A 20,114-nucleotide genomic window follows, 5' to 3' on the forward strand; every position below is an offset into this window, starting at 1 on the left:
TATGACCAGTCCTTGAAATTGCAGCCATCGCACCGCCCCCACAGTCATGTGACTGCGACTCAGGCGCTTGGCAACCAGCATGCATTTACTATGGTTGGAGCATCCCGTAGTCATGTAATCACCAATTGCAACCTTCATAGCCAACTTCTGACAAACAAAGTCAATGGGGAAGGTGGAAGGAAGTCACAAGTTGCAGTCATGTGACATTGTGCTTAACAACGAGCGATTCACTTCACGACCGCAGCCAAAACTGATGCCATAAGTTGGTGTGGTCATGTGATGTTTCACTTTGCAACCACATTGCTTAGCGACAGAATTGCCAGTCCCAATTGTGGTCAGTAATATACCAATGGCCAATGTTAAGAGCACTGAACTGCAAGGGCCATTAATCTTTCTCATTTTTTTTGTTTTTTATATAATTTTTTATTAAAAGTTTTAAAAGATAAAAACTAATACAAACTAATAAAACGTAAGAAAGAAAAAAGAAAAAGAAAAATCAAAGAGAAAGTTAAAAGTGCAAGATAGGAAAAAAAGTAAAAGGAAAATAGAAAAGAAAGAAAAAAGATATAAAGAAGTAGCTTCCAATCTTCTTCACACCAGTTATAAGTACAATTATAAATTTACCTCTTTCTCTAAAGTTACAATATTTCTCTCTTCTTTCTATAATCTGTCCTGTCTAATCATCAAAACCATACATCATAAGATAATTTTTTTCTATTTTATGCAAAAAAAACCATAAGAGGTTTCCAGTCAACAATAAACCTAGATTTTCTCTAATCAAAGAAATCAAACTGGCCATCTCAGCATCTTCCATCTTCACCAACCATTCCTCCATTGTCAGTATTGCCAAATCTTTTCATGTTTGCGCATACAATAATCTCACTGTAGTTATCATATACAAAAACAAACTTCCATGACTTTTTTCGAACTCTTTGTCCATCAGTCCCAAGAAACAGCTCTGGTCTCAAATGTTTAAAATCCTCTGAATCAGTGTATGTATTTCAATCCAAAATTTTCTAACTTTTTTACGTGACTACCAAGCATAATAAAATATCCCTTCTTGTTGCTTACATTTCCAACATGTATTTGAAGTGCCTTTATACATAATAGACAATTTCTCTGGTGACATATACCAATGCTACATCATTCTGTAAAAAATCTCTTTAAAATTATAACAGTGTAAATTTCAATCTTTTCAACCACATATTTTCCCATTGCTCCATCTGTATATTATAACCAAAAATTTCAGCCCACTTTATCATGCATTCTTTCACTTGTTCTTTTTGAAACTTGTTTCAAATTTCAACAGAAGTTTATACATTTTAGCAATTATATGTTCATAATTTGTGCATAATTCCATTTCAAACTTACAGTGTTCAAAACCATGAACTCTTTTGTCTACTTTAAATATTTCTAATAACTGTAAATAAGAAAACCACTGGCAACTACGTCCCTCTGCCATCAGTTCTTCTCTTGATTTTATTTTGTATTCCCCTTCACAAAATTCTAGTATCTCATAATAAGTTAGGCATTTGTATTTGCTTATTATTTCTTGTCTTTAAAATGCTTCTCATGCTGGAAATCAGACTTCCAGGAAGAAATGGTGAACTGAAGATGGCTCTGCGGAGCCAATTACCATGGTGGAATGAAGAGCCAGCGAGTGGACTGGCTCTTTGTAATTCCTCTCTGGACCAGGAGAGGACTTGAGATTGCCCACAAGTGCGCCATACAGTTGCTCCTTGTGAGGAGACAGCAAGACAGCAGTCTCCAGGGGGTTTAGAGCTCTGGGAGATGAGGGAATAGCTATCTTGCTCAACCCACAGTCGGTGCCTTTAAGGATACTGGGTTCACCTACTTCCTTTTCTAATCACTTTCGTAAATGGCTTGTTAACTGCTTTTCAGCTATTAGGAATGTTGGGATCAACAAGTGTTATAGCACCCAGTAGGTTTCCTTGAATCTTTAGTGAAATGAGTTTTAGATACAAGTTTAAAGACTTAAAATTATTTTTCTGGAATAAGCGGCAAAAGGGTGATTAAAACTTTGATTTTAGAAAGTTACAAACAGACTAAGGGACCAGATAAATTTGAAATAAGATTTTGGAATTAATTGTAAGAATCCTTCCTGTGAGAAAATGCTGTTGTTCTGAATTCTTAAAAAAAAAATAGGTTGGACACTAAGGGGAACTAGAAGGAATTAAAGATTACAATTAAAGGAGAATAACACTCAAATTTGACTTACTAATACAGAATGAAGCAAAATATTTCAACATTCAACATATTAAGGGATATTTCTGAACAATGGACCCAGAAGTTAACTTTAAGAATGTCTGCCTCTATGGATAGACTATGTTTAAAAGATGTTATGGAAGAGGAACAAGTTTTACCAGACAAGACTGAGACTGATCTGAAAGTGGATTTAAAAATGACAGGCTACAAGAATGATATGGAAAAAGATGCTACACTGGACATACAAAAGAAACCGGCTGATGTCTTAATAATGAAAAGGGATATACAAATAACAAACCAAGAGAATGACCTGGATAATCTTCCTATATTGGATTTACAAAAGAGGTTGTTAAAGCTTCAAAGAATTTTGGGAGAAGGGACAAAGAAAAAATGAAAAAAAAAATCAAATTCTAGGTCATTTTTTTGACAGAAGATCAAAATTGTTAAAAGTAAAAGGAAGGAATATAAAATTAGTTTATCTGATCATGTTTAAAATAGATATGTTATCTCTGGTAACCCTTAATGGACTTTTGCTGATCAGGGCTAAAATGACGAGGTTTTTAAGGATTTGTTTATAGATAAGAAATAGGATATGGGAAGAAGAGATTGTTTGTTGTATTTTAAGAGAAGGTGATAAGTTATTACAATTGTTTATACTTATGATGAAGGGGAAGTAATCTCTTAATATCTTTCTTTTCTTTTTCTTTACTACATTATTTTTTTCTTTTCTGTTTTTTTTCTATTTTCTTTTCTGCACATTCTATTTTTTATTTAGCTGGAATAAGTATTTGATTGTTGTAGTTGTATTAGTTTTTTATTGTTGTAGTTGTAATTTTTAATAAAATTATTATGAAATGAAATGAAATGAAATGAAATGAAATGCTTCTTGTGCTGAGAGCCACAAAGGTGTTCTGGGGCACAGCCTGGATTTGTATCTATTCCATATTCTCAATATGGCACATCTAACATAATGATTTTTGAAAACTACATTAACCTTGACTTTAACTTACCACAAATACCCATGCCACCCAAATCTCAGGTCATGTTCTTCTAACTCCAAAAGTCATCTATTTCTCAGCAAACCCCACTCTTTCATCCAAACCAAACAACAAGCTGCAAAATGCAATTTCAAATCAGGTAAACCCAATCCTCCTTTTTCCTTTGCATCGTATAACACCTTATATTTAACTCTTGTTTTTTCCCCTGCCCCACACATTTAGCTATATTGTTTGCCACTGTTTAAATGATGCATCAGTTGTCAAAACATGTATTGTCTGGAACAAAAATATCATTCTAGGCAAGACATTCATTTTTAACACAGAAATTCTTCCCAGCAATGACAGTTTTAATTTTTTAAAACTTCATTCCATGTCTTAACATAGTTATTTTGAAATAACATACAATTCATATTTGTCATAGTGATACCCAGACATTTTACTTTCTTCTCAATCTTAAAATCCGTTTTATTCATCAGTTCTGTTTGAAGTTCTATTTTCACATTTTTTGTTAACATTTTTGTCTTCTGTTTGTTGATCTTAAAACCTGACAATGCACTAAGTTATTTTAGTTTTCCCATTAATGTTTCAATTCCCTTTAAAGGATCTTCCAAAACCAACACCAAGTCATCTGCAAAAGTCCTTAACTTCTAAGTTTCTTTTTTGATCTTTACTCCCACAATTCTCTCATCTTCAGAAAAGTAGGTGTACTCTCTTCGTTGCCATTTTTTGTCTCCATATGTCCACCAGCCCTAAACTGTCCATCAAATCAAAGAAAACTTTTGGTAATTTGCCTTGAGTGATTTTAATATTTTTCTCAGAAATTCTATCCAGAATGGGAACTCACCCCATCTCAATCCCCCATCAAACACCAATTTTCATAAGAGAAACCTATTAGTCTTTCCATAAGTCCTTTATAGAACAGTACTTTATCCACATTTGGGGCATAGATTCCCTATATCAGAGTCTTAGTCCCATACAAATTAACTTCCACCCTAACAAATCTACCCTTGTTATCAGTCAATACAAGTTCTGGCTTTAGTTGGGGATGTACTGTATATACAAAACAACTCCATTTCTTTTTTTCGTTCCTGCTGAAATAAATTCTTCACTCAAATTTTTATAAATCAAATATTTTATGTCCTTTTTTCTAATAGGCAAATTATATCTTGCTTCCATTAAGCTTTCCCTTTGACAGATTGCCTTCAGTGCAAAGCTGCCTTTAAATTCTAAAGCCTTAGCATTACACTATCAGCCTGCCAAGTTTGAATGCCATAATCCTGAAATAAAACAAGAAGCTCTTGCTAGCGAGAGAACTCTCTAATTAGATCTATGTTACTTCCTCCAGATGAAGACATAGAGTTAATTACATTTTATTTTCCACCCCAACACCAAATATGTAAGCATGTCTTTCTACAACTGCAACACCATTGTCATAGCTTTTATCAAATATGTAAGAATTAATTGATGTATCCTATTTTAAATAATGATATATCCACAGGGAAGCCTTAAGTTCTGTTCTTACTTTTTGAATAATCTAAAAACAGTGTCCTTTGTATTATTAATCACACAGATGAAATACCAAAAATAGCAAACCTGGTAAATTCAATTTCAAGAAGACCCACTGAATATTCAAATACCCATATGTCAGACTACAGTGTACATGTAATTAAATCCCATATTAATGTTATAAAGAAAGTCAGAAAGTATAAATAATGTGTTACATAAAAACACTAAGAATATATTAAAGGAGAACTACCATACTTTATGCATAACAAATCCTTCCCTTTTAATAAATGGGTATAGGTGCCAATGAAATTATGTTGTAACTATTACATTTGTTTCCAATTGAATCGTCATTTCTAAGAAAGCAGAATGAATGGGTTCATTTAAAGGTCTTGCAAATCACCTCAGATCATTTTATGCATAACAGATTCCAGTAAGAAAATGTGGGGCAAACAGAGATAAACACTATTATCAAAGTAAGTCAAGTGTATAGGTCCTTGAGTGCCAGTTATCCAATTCTAATGTTTCCTGTTGAATCTGGAAGCAAGAAGAGGCATCCATGGTTGCCAAGCAACCATCTACCCACCTTCAACTTGATTTCCCTCAAGTTTCCCTTTTATTTCAAGTCCAGATTAACCACATTCCAGTAAACAAAGACTGACAGTTGCAGCAGAATTTTAATTTAAAAGTTGCACAGCGGCCGAAAAGCATCTAGGGGGGGTCTTGAATATTACCTGTAGGATCAGCTGACAACATCTTGTGGTTCAGATTCTGCCTGCAGTAAACTTTTTTCCAAACCCTTAATCCAAATTTAGGCCAAATCAGATGTAGGACTATAGCTTTAATTCTGGAGCCTTTTCTTTCTCATTTGTTTAATGGCTGGACATGCAAATGCTATTATATTTTCTTTATGGAAAGGCATATTTTAATGATTTATCTCATTCCTACAATCCTGCACATACTTAGATAGGAATTAAATAAAGTAGACTTCTGTAGAGACATGCACAGGATTGTGCTACAATGCTTGATTTAACATAAAGACACGTTTGCTTTTCAAACAAAGAATTAAAAAACAGTATCATCTGCGAGCATATTTTTAAACTCTGATATGGTAGCCCTATGGAAGGTTTGTTGTCTCAGTTTTTCTCCAAAACCTGGCTGTATGCTTTTAGTTCTGTGTGTGCTGTTGCAGATTAAAAGAAAAGCAGTTTCTTGGGGAGAATAAAAACCTTGTAGAACCCCCTGAAAATTATACAAAAAAATATAAATGAAAATAAAATCATGTAGCACTAAATCCTAATTATAGCTAATCATTCACTAATCTTGTCACCACAGCATATAAATGAAAATGGCTGCTCTTTAAGTTTTCAACAGCTCAGTGAAGTTTTATACATTTACTTGGCTTCTGCTATGAATAGCCCATTACTCTGTTTTTCAGCTCTCAGAATTAATTTCCTGCCTAAAAAGCTTCAAACTTTTTAACTATTGTGTTTCCTACAGTGCAATTCAGAATAATAGCTTAGGTATTTATCCTCTGGAAGTTCTTTGTTTCCATAAAAACAGGATGTGTGCTAAGGGAGCCTACGGATAATTATCTGGGCTACCTTCATCTTGAGTAATATCACCTGATCTCAAGGACAGAGGAAAGTCTTTGCAGGACCTGGCTGTAAAATGGAAAATAAATTTGCCACTTATTAATTTAAACTATTTTTACCTGATGTTTTAGATAACAAACACAAGACAGGCCTGTTCTCAAGTTTATACCCTAAAAAAGGGGAAAAGGATTAAAAGAGAGGAGGGAAATAGCAAATTCTGACACTAGAGCTTATAGTGTTTTCCTGGCAGAGAACAAAGAAGTTGAGCAGGGCCAAGCTGGTCTCCTCTGGCCATGATGATTTTTCAGAGCGAGACCCTCAATCTTCTGGCTGATGGATGAGGCCCGACTGTGTTGCCTTTCAGTTCTACAGTCCCACGGCAATGGTGTTTGCTTTCCTCTGAGTTACTTAACATTCAGGCATCATAGGAATGCTTTAATGAAATATAGATCGACTTTTCACCTCTCTTCTTTTGCTTAAAAAACTTATTCCCAAAGCAAAAACATGATCTAAAAGAAGAAGGCAACTTTCTATTAGTTTTTGTAACCATCTATCTTACTTTTAATAAATTAATAAAGTATGTATAATAAATGTCATTTTTAAATAAAATTAAAGCACCATTTCTCTAGCAGAGCTTAAGCTTCAATAGCACGTTCATCTAATCACACATAAAAACTGTGGTTAGTCTAGCACCATGAAAAGGTCATAGGACTAGTGGCAAGCTTTTTTTTTTTTTTATACAAAGCAAGCCATGAATTGTTACCATGTGTGATTATGACTTTATGGTAATTAGAAATGAATCTCAAATAGGAGGTCACAGAATATTCTTGAGTATTACATAGTCTGAATGTCAGCTTGTCAAAGGATCAGATCTATTTCTTCATTCAAGCGCAATAGTCCACAAAGTATTTGAAGCTGTCAGTTGAACCTAGCTTGGTAAGATTGGGTTATAATGGCTGTTTACAAAGCCCTGTTCATAGGAGTGTCTTGTAACAGCAGTTTGTAAATGTGTGTCTGGAAAACCAGGGGTTCCCTAAATAGTTATCTCGTCCCCTAATGAAATGAAAAGCTTTTGGAAAAACAGCTTTGTCATTGCTACGTGTCTTTCCCATGATGTATGACAACACTTCAAGGGAAACGGAGGATTCGTTCCAGGGCTTAGCCATCTCCTGTGGGAATTCACTGAATCACTCACAAATATTGTAAAAAATGTACAGGAATTACTCAAATGAAAATTCCAGCTGGAACCTCCCCGTTTTTCTAAAAGAGTCTATAACAAAGGCTGGCAGTATGACAACCACAATATCCCTAGATGGCACCTGAAGAGCCCAAATTAAATGATTTTTTAAAAATTTAATAATGGTTATTATCTCATGAGACTAGCATTTTTCAGGCAAGACCATGCAAGATATTGGGGATGAGATATCACAATTTTGCAAGGCTTTCACCATTTAATTCTTTTATATATAATTTGGGAAAGGGATGAGACATCATGAGAGATTTTGTGATGGTTCCTTTCACCTGAAAAGGTTACAGTATCTTGTATTAAAATATACATTTAGATATGCCTTCCTGTTTGTTTATTTCATATGGGTAACTTAGTACTCCACACAAGAAGCACAAAAAACTGAGCTTTTTGTGTTGTGAAATAGTGTTTTAAAAAATAGGTAGGCAGCTAGTCAATTCACACATCACATTAAGATTTACTTTGTTTAATATGATTCCCAACAATTGGTCAAGATCATACACTGTGGTGCTAAAACATAAACCATGATTAATAAACTACAATGGCTAGGTTCACAGTGTTGAAGCCAAAAAATAAGTCTCAGCACTACATATAAAACTTCTAAAGATAGGAACAGTTTCAATATCAGTTTCAATATCAGACAAATTTATAAAGTTCTAAAAAGCTAAATATTTTAATATCTTTCCACAAGAGATTTCAGCATTCAATGCAGAATTTGACGGAAGCAGTGCTTAAATTATGGATATAAAAAAAGGTTTAAATAAATTGAGGAGCCCTACGCTTCATATTACCCCAGTTTTAACCAAATCAAAACCCTTAAAACTAACTAAAGCTAGTAACTAAGAGTTTTATTCCACAGAATCCTGATACTTTAGGCATAGGAATAAAGGGTAAAAATATATAGAAAGTTAATCATGAAAACAAAATGGCCATTTCTTGAACAACCATACAGCAATATTTAAGAATAATTTTTGTTAACAAGTAAGATTAATCTGTTATATACATATGAAGTCCACTCTATCGTCAAAGCACTCAAGGCTTATACTGTATTTCTACAGTATTATTTCCACATTCTCTATTCTACAGTATTCTGTACTGTATTCTACAGTATAATAACTACTGCAAAATTGTCCTAGTAAGTTTTGCAACAAGTAGAGATTGTGATTTTGGTCCTTTTGGTTTATATTCAGTATTCTATTCTGAATATTTCCACCTTATATAATAATTGCAATATAAAATAGTAATATACCTTAAGATAGAGATATATACATTTCTTTAAAACTCACACAAAATGGTTCAGTTGAAAACAAAAAGCAGTGGTGTACTTTATGGTTATGCTGTTGTTATCATTTCCTATGACTATTAGCACTTCACCTGTCAAAAGATACATTTCCACTACTACTATACATTTGGTGCACTGCATATTCCCCTAAATTTAATAATTTCAGAACTGGAACAGTTTCCTTAAAAGCAATCTTACTTATATCATGCAGCAATATGTGTTCTTGAAAATGGACTTCAATAGTTTATTTCAAATTGTATTAACCTATATTGTATCTTCTTTGTTTTCCTACATACAACTGATCTGCTGGGGGTTTTAAGGAATTTGTTTTCTAAAGCACTTTCTGTATGTTGGCTGTGCTATTATTAGTCAGATCTAGGAAGCAGATTCACTTGAATGAAGTATGAGAGAATCTGTCCAAGCCACAGTTGCTCAGATGAAAATCTAAACAGCATATAGTCAGGAAAACTGACTGAAGGGTCACATTTGAAGGGTGGAAAGAAAACAGTATTGCACCTTTGGCTCATCCCAGGAAGGAAACAACCCACACTAACCAAGTACTCCATTACCAAAGTAACAACCCAACCTCCTACAAGAGGAGCTGTGTAAGAACATTATTCAAATAAGCACAAACGCATTGCAGCAACCCAGAACACCAGAACAAGGAAACAGACCACCTGTACAACATCTTCCAAAAAAATGGATATCCAAGCAACTTTATCAAAAAGTGCCTGACCACTCAACCTACTACAACACAACCAACACAAGCTATGAAAAGGATAACACTGCCATACATCAGAAATATCTCAGAAACTACCAACAGACTATTACAACCACATGGCATCTCTGTAGCACACAAACCAACTAAAGCCCTCCAAAACATCTTAAGCAAACCAAAAGACCCAGTAGCCCAAGAAGAAAAAACAGGAGTCATCTACAACATATGGAGTAAGGACTGTAACAACCACTATATAGGACAGACAGGCAGAAGGCTAGCAGAGCACATCCATGAACACCAACTAGCAGTCAGAAGACACGATGAAAACTTAATCTCACAACACATGGACAGATATAACCACAGTTTCAGCTGGGAAACTGTCAGCATCTTAGACCAAGCTAAATCCAAAAATGCAAGGGAATTCCTGGAAGCTTGGTATTCAGACAAGGCAGCCATCAACAGGCACATAGAGATAAACAAAAGACCAGAACATCTCCTCACCAGCAGTCATCACACAGATAAGCAGAGATTAACACCAAGACATACAATCAAGCAGTAAACAATACCCTAATCAAGGAACTACCAGGAAAAAAAAAAAACCCACCAACACAGGCAGGGCAAGTCACTGTATATAAACAGAGAGCAAACTCCACTGTTTTGTTACCTAGCCAGGTAGTGAAACGTTTGCAAGAAAACAACCAAGCTCAGAGAACCCCAAGGACTCCACAGTTCAACCCTGAGCTACACATATTCTCTTCTATTGGTAAGGAAACAACTGTATGTAAATAGAAGGCTCCCATATAATATAATGTTACTATTACTTTATTTAGAATACGTGTATGTGGCTCATTCTCTTGATGGCTCAGGGAGGCTCACAAAAATACAGTTTAAGCACAACTACTGTACAATTTAAAAACAGATCTTAAAGCATTATTAAAGTAATAAATGTTTACTTTACAGAATTGACTGTAAATATCAATCATATCCATGGCAGAATATCTAATTCTAAGAGAAGCTAGGGAAAAGAAGGTGTCCCAGCTGGATATGCTAAGCCTGAAGCCAAGGACATTAGTGGCAGCAGCACCTAAGGGGAAGTGAAGAAAGAAAGGTGTTGGGAAGAACCTGTGCACAGGCCATGTCCAGGAGGAAGGTAGAGAGTAGTGAGATTCACAAGTCTTCCCTACTTAACCTATAAGACTCTCTGGATTTATTTTGGCCAAAACCTGGAACAACCAAAATGTTCCGGGATTCAGTTCTGCCAAACCACAGCCCTTCCAGAACAATTCAGCAGAACTTCAAAGGCGTAGTATGTTTCTTTGGGGTTCGAACCAAAACACATTTTCAGTTTCAAGCACACCCCTAATGATAACCAAATGGGTCTGACCTCCCTTCACAAATGAACCTGTTCTTATTCCTCCATATCTTTCTCTGTTCACGTTACAAAAATAGGGGCACCAGTGGCACTGAAAGAAGTTAAAACAGATATACCCAGGTCACAAACATATTCCCCTAAACTACAGAAATGCGATGCCAACTGAGAAAGAAACAAAATAAACATAGCTACATTAAAATACAGAAATAGAAAATGAAGAAAAAATGAGAAATACTCTGCCTTAGATCTCATTTACAAACTAACAGCTACCCCCGTTCAGCTCATAAACCCAGCCTATTTATTCACGCCCTGTAAGTATACAGGCAGATCACATCCATAGCTCTCTCATCCCAGCCCCATGCATCCATCCCACCAGCTAGACAATGTATTAAAAGGTGACCCTGCCAGTGACATTATATTCTGTCAACCCCAGTAGGTAGATTAGACCACGAAATCAACCCCACAAACTCCTTTTGTTGAAATTGGCTATAATAACAGAACCTAGCAAGTTTGATTGTGCTGTGATTCCTCCTCCTCCTTATGCTTCAGTCAATAAGGGAGGCATCTGTTGGAGCCGCTTCCGAATGTTATCTCGTTCTGGACTTTAAAAAATGCTTTAGCCCCTTTTGCCTAGGCAACAGTTTCTATCTCCATGAAGGTCATCATCCTTACTACCTCCACATTCTCACCCTGAGAGAGCCCAGCCATTCCCAATATCATCCAAATTTCAGCAAAAAAGAGGACCCTTGCAGTTTTCAAAGAAGCAACCGTAAAGGGCAAACCTCTTTGAGGCCTCCCTTCAAGGTCAACCCCACAGAGGTCAACTCTGCACATTGCCTGCCACTTGCTTAAGGCCTGGGATAAATACCTTATCCCCCCTTCCAGGCCCTTCTGGCTAGGCGAAATAAATATCCAGGGATGTGACGGTTCCAAGACCTCAGATGGGATACAGGCCACTGCCAGGGATAAAACTGCAGAAAAGCAGATAAAGCAGCTACTATAGCTGCTATGGCTGTTGGAGCTGCTTTGGGGGTCATTTTACATGTGGGCTAAATGCCCCACCTATCTTTACAGGGCCTCCAGCTAGATATTAAGAACCCTTATCCAAATCTTAGATTTAATCCAGGAACAGAACAAAGATCCACTGATTATGCTCAGCCATGTAACATATGGCTGGGTTCATGCATTGAGCCATAAACCATGACTTATAAACTACAGTAAATAGTTGCACACAACACAGCATGCCAAAACCAAACAAACCATATTATGGCTTAGCATCAGAATAAACCCAGTTTTTATATCATCCCTCTTCTCTATGGCTCTTCCAGATGTGCGGACCTTCAAGGGTATGTTAGCTGTCCCTGTTCCATACTGCCAATTTTCATCTTTTTTTTTTTCCTTTTTAAAAGGAAGTGTAAGTTTAAAAAGTTTATCTACAGGAAGGAGGAGGAGATCTGAAACCGGAGCAGAGACAACTGAAAAGCAGGTAATGAAAGCCCACTCCATGTAAGAAATTTCATAAGCTGTGCTACAGCAGCAGCACACTTTTATTTTCAAATGTCTTTCTGGAAAAAGTGCCAAAATCTTGAAGTCTTTTCTTTCACTCAACACTTTCCCACCGTTGTGAGAACTATTTCTCATTAACAACCAAATTGTTTTCAGATGCTCGACTATAAGATGTTTCCTTAGAAACCGTTTGGTAAAAGGCTGTGGCTTTCTTCCATAGAAAATCTCAAGCAGTGAAAAGGCAGATTTTCTGGCATAAATCAAATCCAATTTCCAGGGTTCACTAAACCTTTTCTCCTCAGAATAATGTTTTGTGACTAGATCTGAACAGTTAATAGCGGACGAAGGATTGCTGGTGTGAACCAGTTTAAAATTATTTCCACTCTATTCTTTTTGTTACAGCCCAACTGAAATGACTTTTCAGGACTTACTACAGTATACCTGGTTGGATCTTCAGTCTCTCTAATTTTCTTTTAATTCCCACCATGAAGTACAGAGAAACCTGACAAGATATAGTCTGTTTGCAAACAGTTTTGCAACAATGAGATGTAAAAACAGTATTATCCTTTTCAAGCAATTAATTTCTTTCACAGAATGATCTATTAAATTCCAAACTACCTCTCCAGGCCAGCATTTACAAACAAATACATTGTATTATATTATTATTTAGAACAAGATAGATAATCAGGCAGAATTACAGATATAACTGAAGAAAAGTTGTCTTTGCTATTATATCTGTCAAATATCATCATAATGCATTAGAATTATTCAAAGTTCTTTAACTGAGAGCAGCCTGAGGAGAATTCACCTTAATTAAAAAGTACTAGTTACAATTGTATCACTAGTTGTGAATGGATTATCTTGATAAGTTAACATTTTCTATTTTAATCAGCTTCCATTTATTATTTCTGTTTGATCTTTGTAATTAATTAAAGTATCCATCAACTGAAAATTATCGGGGAAACAAGATTATTAACCCTTAGAAAAACTGCACCGTTCTGAATCCAGTGACATGCTGTAAGATATACATGAAATAAATATAGGATACAAGCCTATTTTAGTAGAAGGACCTAGCAAGAAAGACACACTGACTATATTGGGACAAAATGAAGCCCAGTTAATCTTGGGCTCCCCATCCCCCTCCTCTTCTCACACAACTATTCCTATTTCAGATTAGCTGCAGTTTAATAATCTGTCAGAAACTTAAACTATGATAAATTATGATTTGTCAGAACAAATTTGTTTCATATCCTTTAGTTTAAAGATGGCTTATTTCAAATTTAATTCTTATTTCAAAGTTTGATTCAAATTCTGTCTATGAATGAATGATCAATCAAAAATGGAAACAAAGGCTTCTGATCTCCTTGTCATAGTTTACCAGAGGGGCAATGTGTAAACTTAAGGTTCCTTGGCACAGTAATAAGAAGTAATAATTTATTGTCACTTTTTAACTCAGCAATTTAACTGCACAAATATAAGCAAAGATAGAGCAAAGGACAAGTGTAATCACGGTAAAGCTGAGATGGAAACTAAATTCTTTTCTAGCAATTATTCAATTTCTTGCAGAATACTGACTTTCTCCTTCTCCAATAGTCCTGTCAATCTATTCATTGTGGCCTACAGAACCTAATCAGAGTTAGTGAGAGCCCTATTGTGTCTGTGAAATTGCCAAGCCAAACTAAAATTACGAGGCTGTCCTACTTCAGTCCAGAAATGTGCAAGTTCCTTAGTTACTGGGGTGAGGTGGAAGAGTAGCAGCTGAGAGACCAATTAACTATGCTTAATTTACCCATTTTTGTAGATAAAACACAACTGTATATGAAAGCCTCTACCTTCCTAGGATGCATTAATGAATAACACCACAATCCTATGCATATTTATTTCAGATATAAAATTCCATTGGCACTTATTCTGGATTAAACAAGTATGCTTTTCATGAAATAAAATAAGCATGACATCTGTGTAGTCCCGCATACTAATGTCATTTTGTCTTCAAGACTATAAGACAAGACAGACCACTTATCATGTTCAGAAGCTGGAATCTCACTGATAAAAGGCATCCTACAAGTCTGTGTACATTCATTTTCCTCCACTTCATACTGGCAAGCAAGAACTAAGCAACAGAGGATTATTCCTCTACTTCTTCACAGTATCTAATACCGTATGCATTAGCTGCAAAAGGAAATTTTTAATCCAGTACTCTACATCGTTGCTTCTTTTGACAAGACATATCAAAAAGTCCTAAGGGAAGCACAAAATCAACAATTTCCCCTTAACTTAGCTGAAGATGCTATGGCTGCAACCCAACTTGTAGTCTTGCATTATGCAGCTCTTCCAGATTTTGCCAAGGCTTTTGGCAAAGAAAATTAAATCTCGAATTACAAATGTGATAAGCATGCACTAAAAGTAAATACCATCGGCCACCTTTGCTGAATTTAAGAAATACTGTACAAATACAAACCTGTTGCACTGCTTAGAGCAGCTCACAACCATAAAATCAGGAGTCTCCCAGATTCAGAATAGGCACAGTTATTACAAGGAAAGAGAGATTAGGTTACAGAATCTTGGAAACTGGCTATATATACCTTGGCCTTCATTTATTAGTGAGCACATTTTATTTTATTTATCGAATTTGTCACCGCCCATCTCGTTAAACAACTCTGGGCGGTTTACAAAACAGTTAAAATCAATTAAGATTACAAAATTACAATAATAAATAAAAAATAAAAAGATCCAAAATAACTGGCGATCACTCAGGAAGCATCATCAAGGCACTAGCCACCCCCAGGATTGGGTAGAGTTGTTATCCCCCCACGCAAGCTGGCAGAGCCAGGTCTTCAATTTTTTCCGGAAGGCCAGTAGGGTAAGGGCCTGCCACACCTCTGGGGGGAGAATGTTCCAAAGGGTGGGAGCAATGGCAGAGAAGGCTCTCCTCCTGGGCCCTGCCAGTCGACATTCTCTTGCTGATGGGACCTGCAACACGCCCTCTCTGCCTGACCAGGTGGGACAGGTTGATGTGACAGGGCTAAGATGGTCCCTCAGGTAACCTGGACCCATGCCATGTAGGGCTTTAAAGGTGATAACCAACACTTTGAATTGGACCCGGAAGTAGACTGGGACCCAGTGCAGCTCGCGTAGTAAAAGTGTTATATGCACCATTCTTGGGGCACTCAAAATTATCTGTGTGGCCGCATTTTGGACCAGCTGTAGCTTCCAGATATTCTTCAAAGATAGCCCCACGTAGAGCACATTGCAATAGTCTAGCCGAGAAATGACCAGGGCATGAGTGACTGACCGGAGAGCCTCCTGATCCAGGAAGGGGCATAACTGGCGTACCACATGAAGGTGGGCAAAGGCTCTCCTGGCCACGACTGCCACCTACTCCTCGAGCAGGAGTTGTGAATCCAGGAGGACCCCCAGATTATGCACTGGGTCTGTCCAGGGCAGTGCAGCCCTGTCCACAGCCAAAGATGGTAAATCCTTGGATACAGAGGGGCCTCCAATCCATAGCTACTCAGTCTTACCAGGGTTCAGCTGAAGCCTGTTGCACCCTATCCAGACCCCCACAGCCTCCAGGCACTGTGAAAGAGTGGTCACAGCATCACTCACCTCACCTGGGATGGATTTGTACAACTGGGTATCATCAGCATATTGATGATACCTCATCCCATGGTGACAGATGATCTCACCCGGTGGTTTCATGTAGATGTTAAAAACGAGCAGAGAGAGTACCAAACCCTGAGGCACCCCACAAAGGAGGGGCCGCGAGCTGGACCTCTTGCCCCCAGTCAACACCGACTGGATCAACCTTGAAGGAAGGAAGAGAACCAATGCAAAACTGTGCCGCCCACTCCCAACTCCCCAAGTTGACCCAAAAGGATACCACAGTTGATGGTATCGAAAGCCGCTGAGAGGTCAAGAAAAGCAAGGATGGATGCGCTACCCCCATCTCGCTCCCACCAGAGATCATCCATGAGTGCAACCAATGTCATTTCCATCCCGTATCCGGGCCTGAAACCTGACTGAAAAGGGTCCAGATAATCCATTTCGTCCAGGATCCTCTGGAGCTGCAACGCTACCACCTTCCCTAAAAAGGGGAGGTGGGAGACCAGACGAAAATTGTCCATTATGGTGGGATCCAGTGATGGCTCCTTGAGGAGGGGGTGCACCAGTGCCTCCTTAAAGGCAGCTGGAAACACCCCATCCCTCACAGATGAACTCACCATTGCCTGGACTCACCCACACATCACCTCCCAGGAAGCTTTAACTAGCCAGGAGGGACATGGATCTAGTTGACAGGTGGTGGCACTGACCATCTGGAGGACCTTGTCCACTTCCTCAGGTTCAACAGGATCAAACTGTTCCCAAATAACAGGGTAAGAACATACCCTGGGCATCTCTATAGACCATGCCTCACGCTTGGTATCCAACTGGAACTGGATCTGAGCAATTGTATCCTCCAGATGCCTAGTAAACTCCTCTGAGCGGCCCTGTAAATAGGCTACTGAGCCCCCCTTTCCCAAAAGAGATCGGGTGATCTTGAACAGGGCCACTGGGTGGCATTCTGCAGATGCAATAAGAGCAGAGAAATATCGACATTTCACCGCTGTTATCGCCCCAAGGTAGGCCTTAATAGCGGCTCTAGCTTGTGTTCAGTCAGGTTCAGTCCTTGTTTTCCTCCAGTGGCGCTCTAGACATTTTTTAACTCTTTTCAAAACCCTCAACTCCTCCGTAAAACACGGGGAGTGTCAGGTTCAATGGGTCAAGAGAGGTCGCATGGGCACAATCTTGTCCAAGGCCTCGGCCACTTTCCTATTCTAGGTAATGGCCAAGGCCTCCGCTGGACTGTGCAGCAGATTCTCAGGTATAACCCCAGCTCCCTTTGGAACCCAATTGGGTCCATCAGTCACCGGGGTGGACCAATTTAATGGGTCCTACCTCCCTGTGGAGGGGAGCAGCATAGGAGAATCACAAGACCATGATCTGACCATGACAAGGGGAACAGATGTAATTCCTCCTTCAGATCACATTGCTACTGCTCTGACAAGAGAACCAAGTCCAGTGTGAGATCACTGTCCTAAGTCGGGTCATGAATAATCTGGGACAGGCCCATGGCTGCCATGGTAGCCATGAACTCCCGGGCTGCCTCTGAGGCATGCCCCAGGGACGGCAGATTGAAGTCCCCCAAGACCATCAGTCTGGGGAACTCCACTGCCAGCCCCAGCCTCCAGCAGCTGATGGCCTCCAGCAGCTCAGGCAGGGAGGCTGCTATGCAGCAGGGAGGCTGGTACAGTAACAACAATCCCAACTGTGATTGCGAACTCAACTTCAGGAACAGGGTCTCACAACCGGCCACCTGTGGAGCAGTGCCCCTGAAGGCCAACAGAGATTCTCTGATGACAACTGCTACCTCTCCTCCCCTACCCTGGGGTCTCGGCTGGTGCTAAACTATAAACCTGGCCAGGGACATTTCCAAAAGGGGCACCCCCCCTTCAGAGCCCAGCCAGGTCTCACTGATACAAGCCAGGTTGGCCCGTTCCTCAATGATCAACTCACATATAAGGGGGCCTTGTTGTTAACTGACCTGGCGTTAAGAAGCAGCAGCCGAAAGCCAGGGTCTCTGCAGGTCTGCTGTCCAGGGCCGGGTCTGAGTCGAGTGGGCCGGAACACGCCACTGGTATTAAACACCAGGAGCGTCTTCTCAGAGAGTGGCCTGCCCTCTGACTCCCATTGTAATACTCCCTCCCCGTCACCACTTGAATAGCATAGTCCGCCCTGACCTCCCCAAAGCTTCCATTCCCAATCCCAGCCCTCCAGTTTCCCTGTTAAGGCAAGATCTCCCTATTGCCTTTGATCTTCTTTATAACCCGAGTCTTGGTTTAATGGGGAGGATGTTAATTATTTGATGCCACAAAAATGTCCATCTGTTTTTTGTTCTGCAATATTTTGGAAACATCCATTTTTGTTCCCAGATTCAGATAATTCCACCAAAATTCCAAATTATGAGGATGAAGAAAGGAAACATTTATTTATGTATCGCTTCCATGTTTGTATCACCCTCGCGTAAGACACACGGCAGTATCTGTCAATGATTTACTAAGCAAATATCATGTTTTGTCAAAGACATTTTCATTTAAGTGAGAAACACTCTCTTAAAGCCATACGCTAGAAATATTCTACCAGTTGCAACTAATGTTGGGTTCACCAACTCTATGGATCACAATAATGCAATCTCTGTCACAAGTGGTCCACGCAGTGGAAATAAAAACATTCTTGGACTTAAGAAGGTGTGTGGGGATGTTTCAGCATCTCACTGGTTCTACGGAAGGAAATAATGAGCTGCATATCAACACTAGGCAAGGCTACAAGGCAGCCCCATTCCAGCCACACCATTGATACATGCATCCAGGCTAAGTTCACACATCACACTATGGTGCAATGTTGTTTTCTTCATATAAATTGAGCTATTCAAGCTTAGTCATGATTTATGATTTAGCATACTGTGTAGGTAAATTATTCCAAAAAACTATGGCTAGGCAAATTAGGGCTAACTGTGAATTGTGTAAGCCCAGTAACTACCAAAATGGTTCTACTTATTGCTACTGCAGTCTTTGGGAATTGCCACCTGAATGCAGTCCAGGAACCTTGAGCTAAGAATTCCCAACTGATCTAGAAGAGATTTCAAGAGCCCCCTTCAAGGCTCTAAACCATGTTAAAACATTGGCTCATAGTGGCTCCCTACAAGGGAGAGGTGACAGAGACAAGTTATAGCTTTCCCTTCCCTGACAGAAAAAATAAATCCCATACTGGTTGATACACTGCTTTATAGGGTAAATAAACACACACACAACCCAACACCTTCTCTTCTATCACTTTTCTCTCTTAATGGAGGAATTCAAAGCATTTTCTTCCCTCAATTAATAATTATCATCATGCAAATTGGGAGTAACAAGAAGAAATGCTTCAAGGTCAATAGGGAACATCATGAATTCCTAAGAATAAAGATCATCCACCTCCTGGTTGTCAAAATATACTAATGCTTTATTCAGTACAATTTGCTTATTTGTAATCTTATATAGGTGTACCCAAATTAAACCCTACTGGATTCTATTGTTTTTGGCAGATTGCAGGTTCAATTGCATATTCTGGATTCTTCAGAAGGTAATTTAAAAAATAGGACTATATTCTATACATAGAGTAATTTTGTGGGGGGAAAAAACCCTCTTCTATAATAAGCTTACAGATTTTAACAGATGGGGTTTACCTATGTTATTCTCACAATAACCCTGTGAAGTGGGTTAGTTTGGATGTCTCACAGGGCATCAAGTCAAGTCTAAGCAAGAATGTAAACTTCAGAAGGCCTGACCTAAATTCAAAATTGTGACTGGTTCACATACTGCATTATGCTCTAAGATAGATTATTGGGTTTGCCTTAGCGTATTATAGAAGCCTGGCCAACTGTAGCTTATTCAATAAACTATAGTTTAACAGTGGGTTAGTGGGTTAGTGCAATGTCCAAAATCTGCCCATATCAAATTATGCTAGTTCCCTGACAGCAACTGTACGGATACTATTACACTGGCCTATCCAACTTAAAATTATGGCAATTTTCTGAAAGTTATGGCAGCAAGAAAGATCCATGAAATTCGACAAGAAATTTCCTTCAAA

The 20,114-nt window shown here is 38.4% G+C and overlaps 1 protein-coding gene across 3 annotated transcripts in view; it reads right to left on the bottom strand.

Annotated features, from left to right (window-relative positions):
* LOC103049047 (putative oxidoreductase ZK1290.5) overlaps positions 1 to 20,114 on the bottom strand; it is a 91,798-nt gene that overhangs the window by 65,861 nt on the left and 5,823 nt on the right. The gene's annotated exons all lie outside the window — the stretch shown is intronic.

Source organism: Python bivittatus, unplaced genomic scaffold, assembly GCF_059951505.1.
Source record: "Python bivittatus isolate LINGU-HERP-01145 unplaced genomic scaffold, Pbiv_v1 ctg000700_np1212, whole genome shotgun sequence".
NCBI lineage: Eukaryota > Metazoa > Chordata > Lepidosauria > Squamata > Pythonidae > Python > Python bivittatus.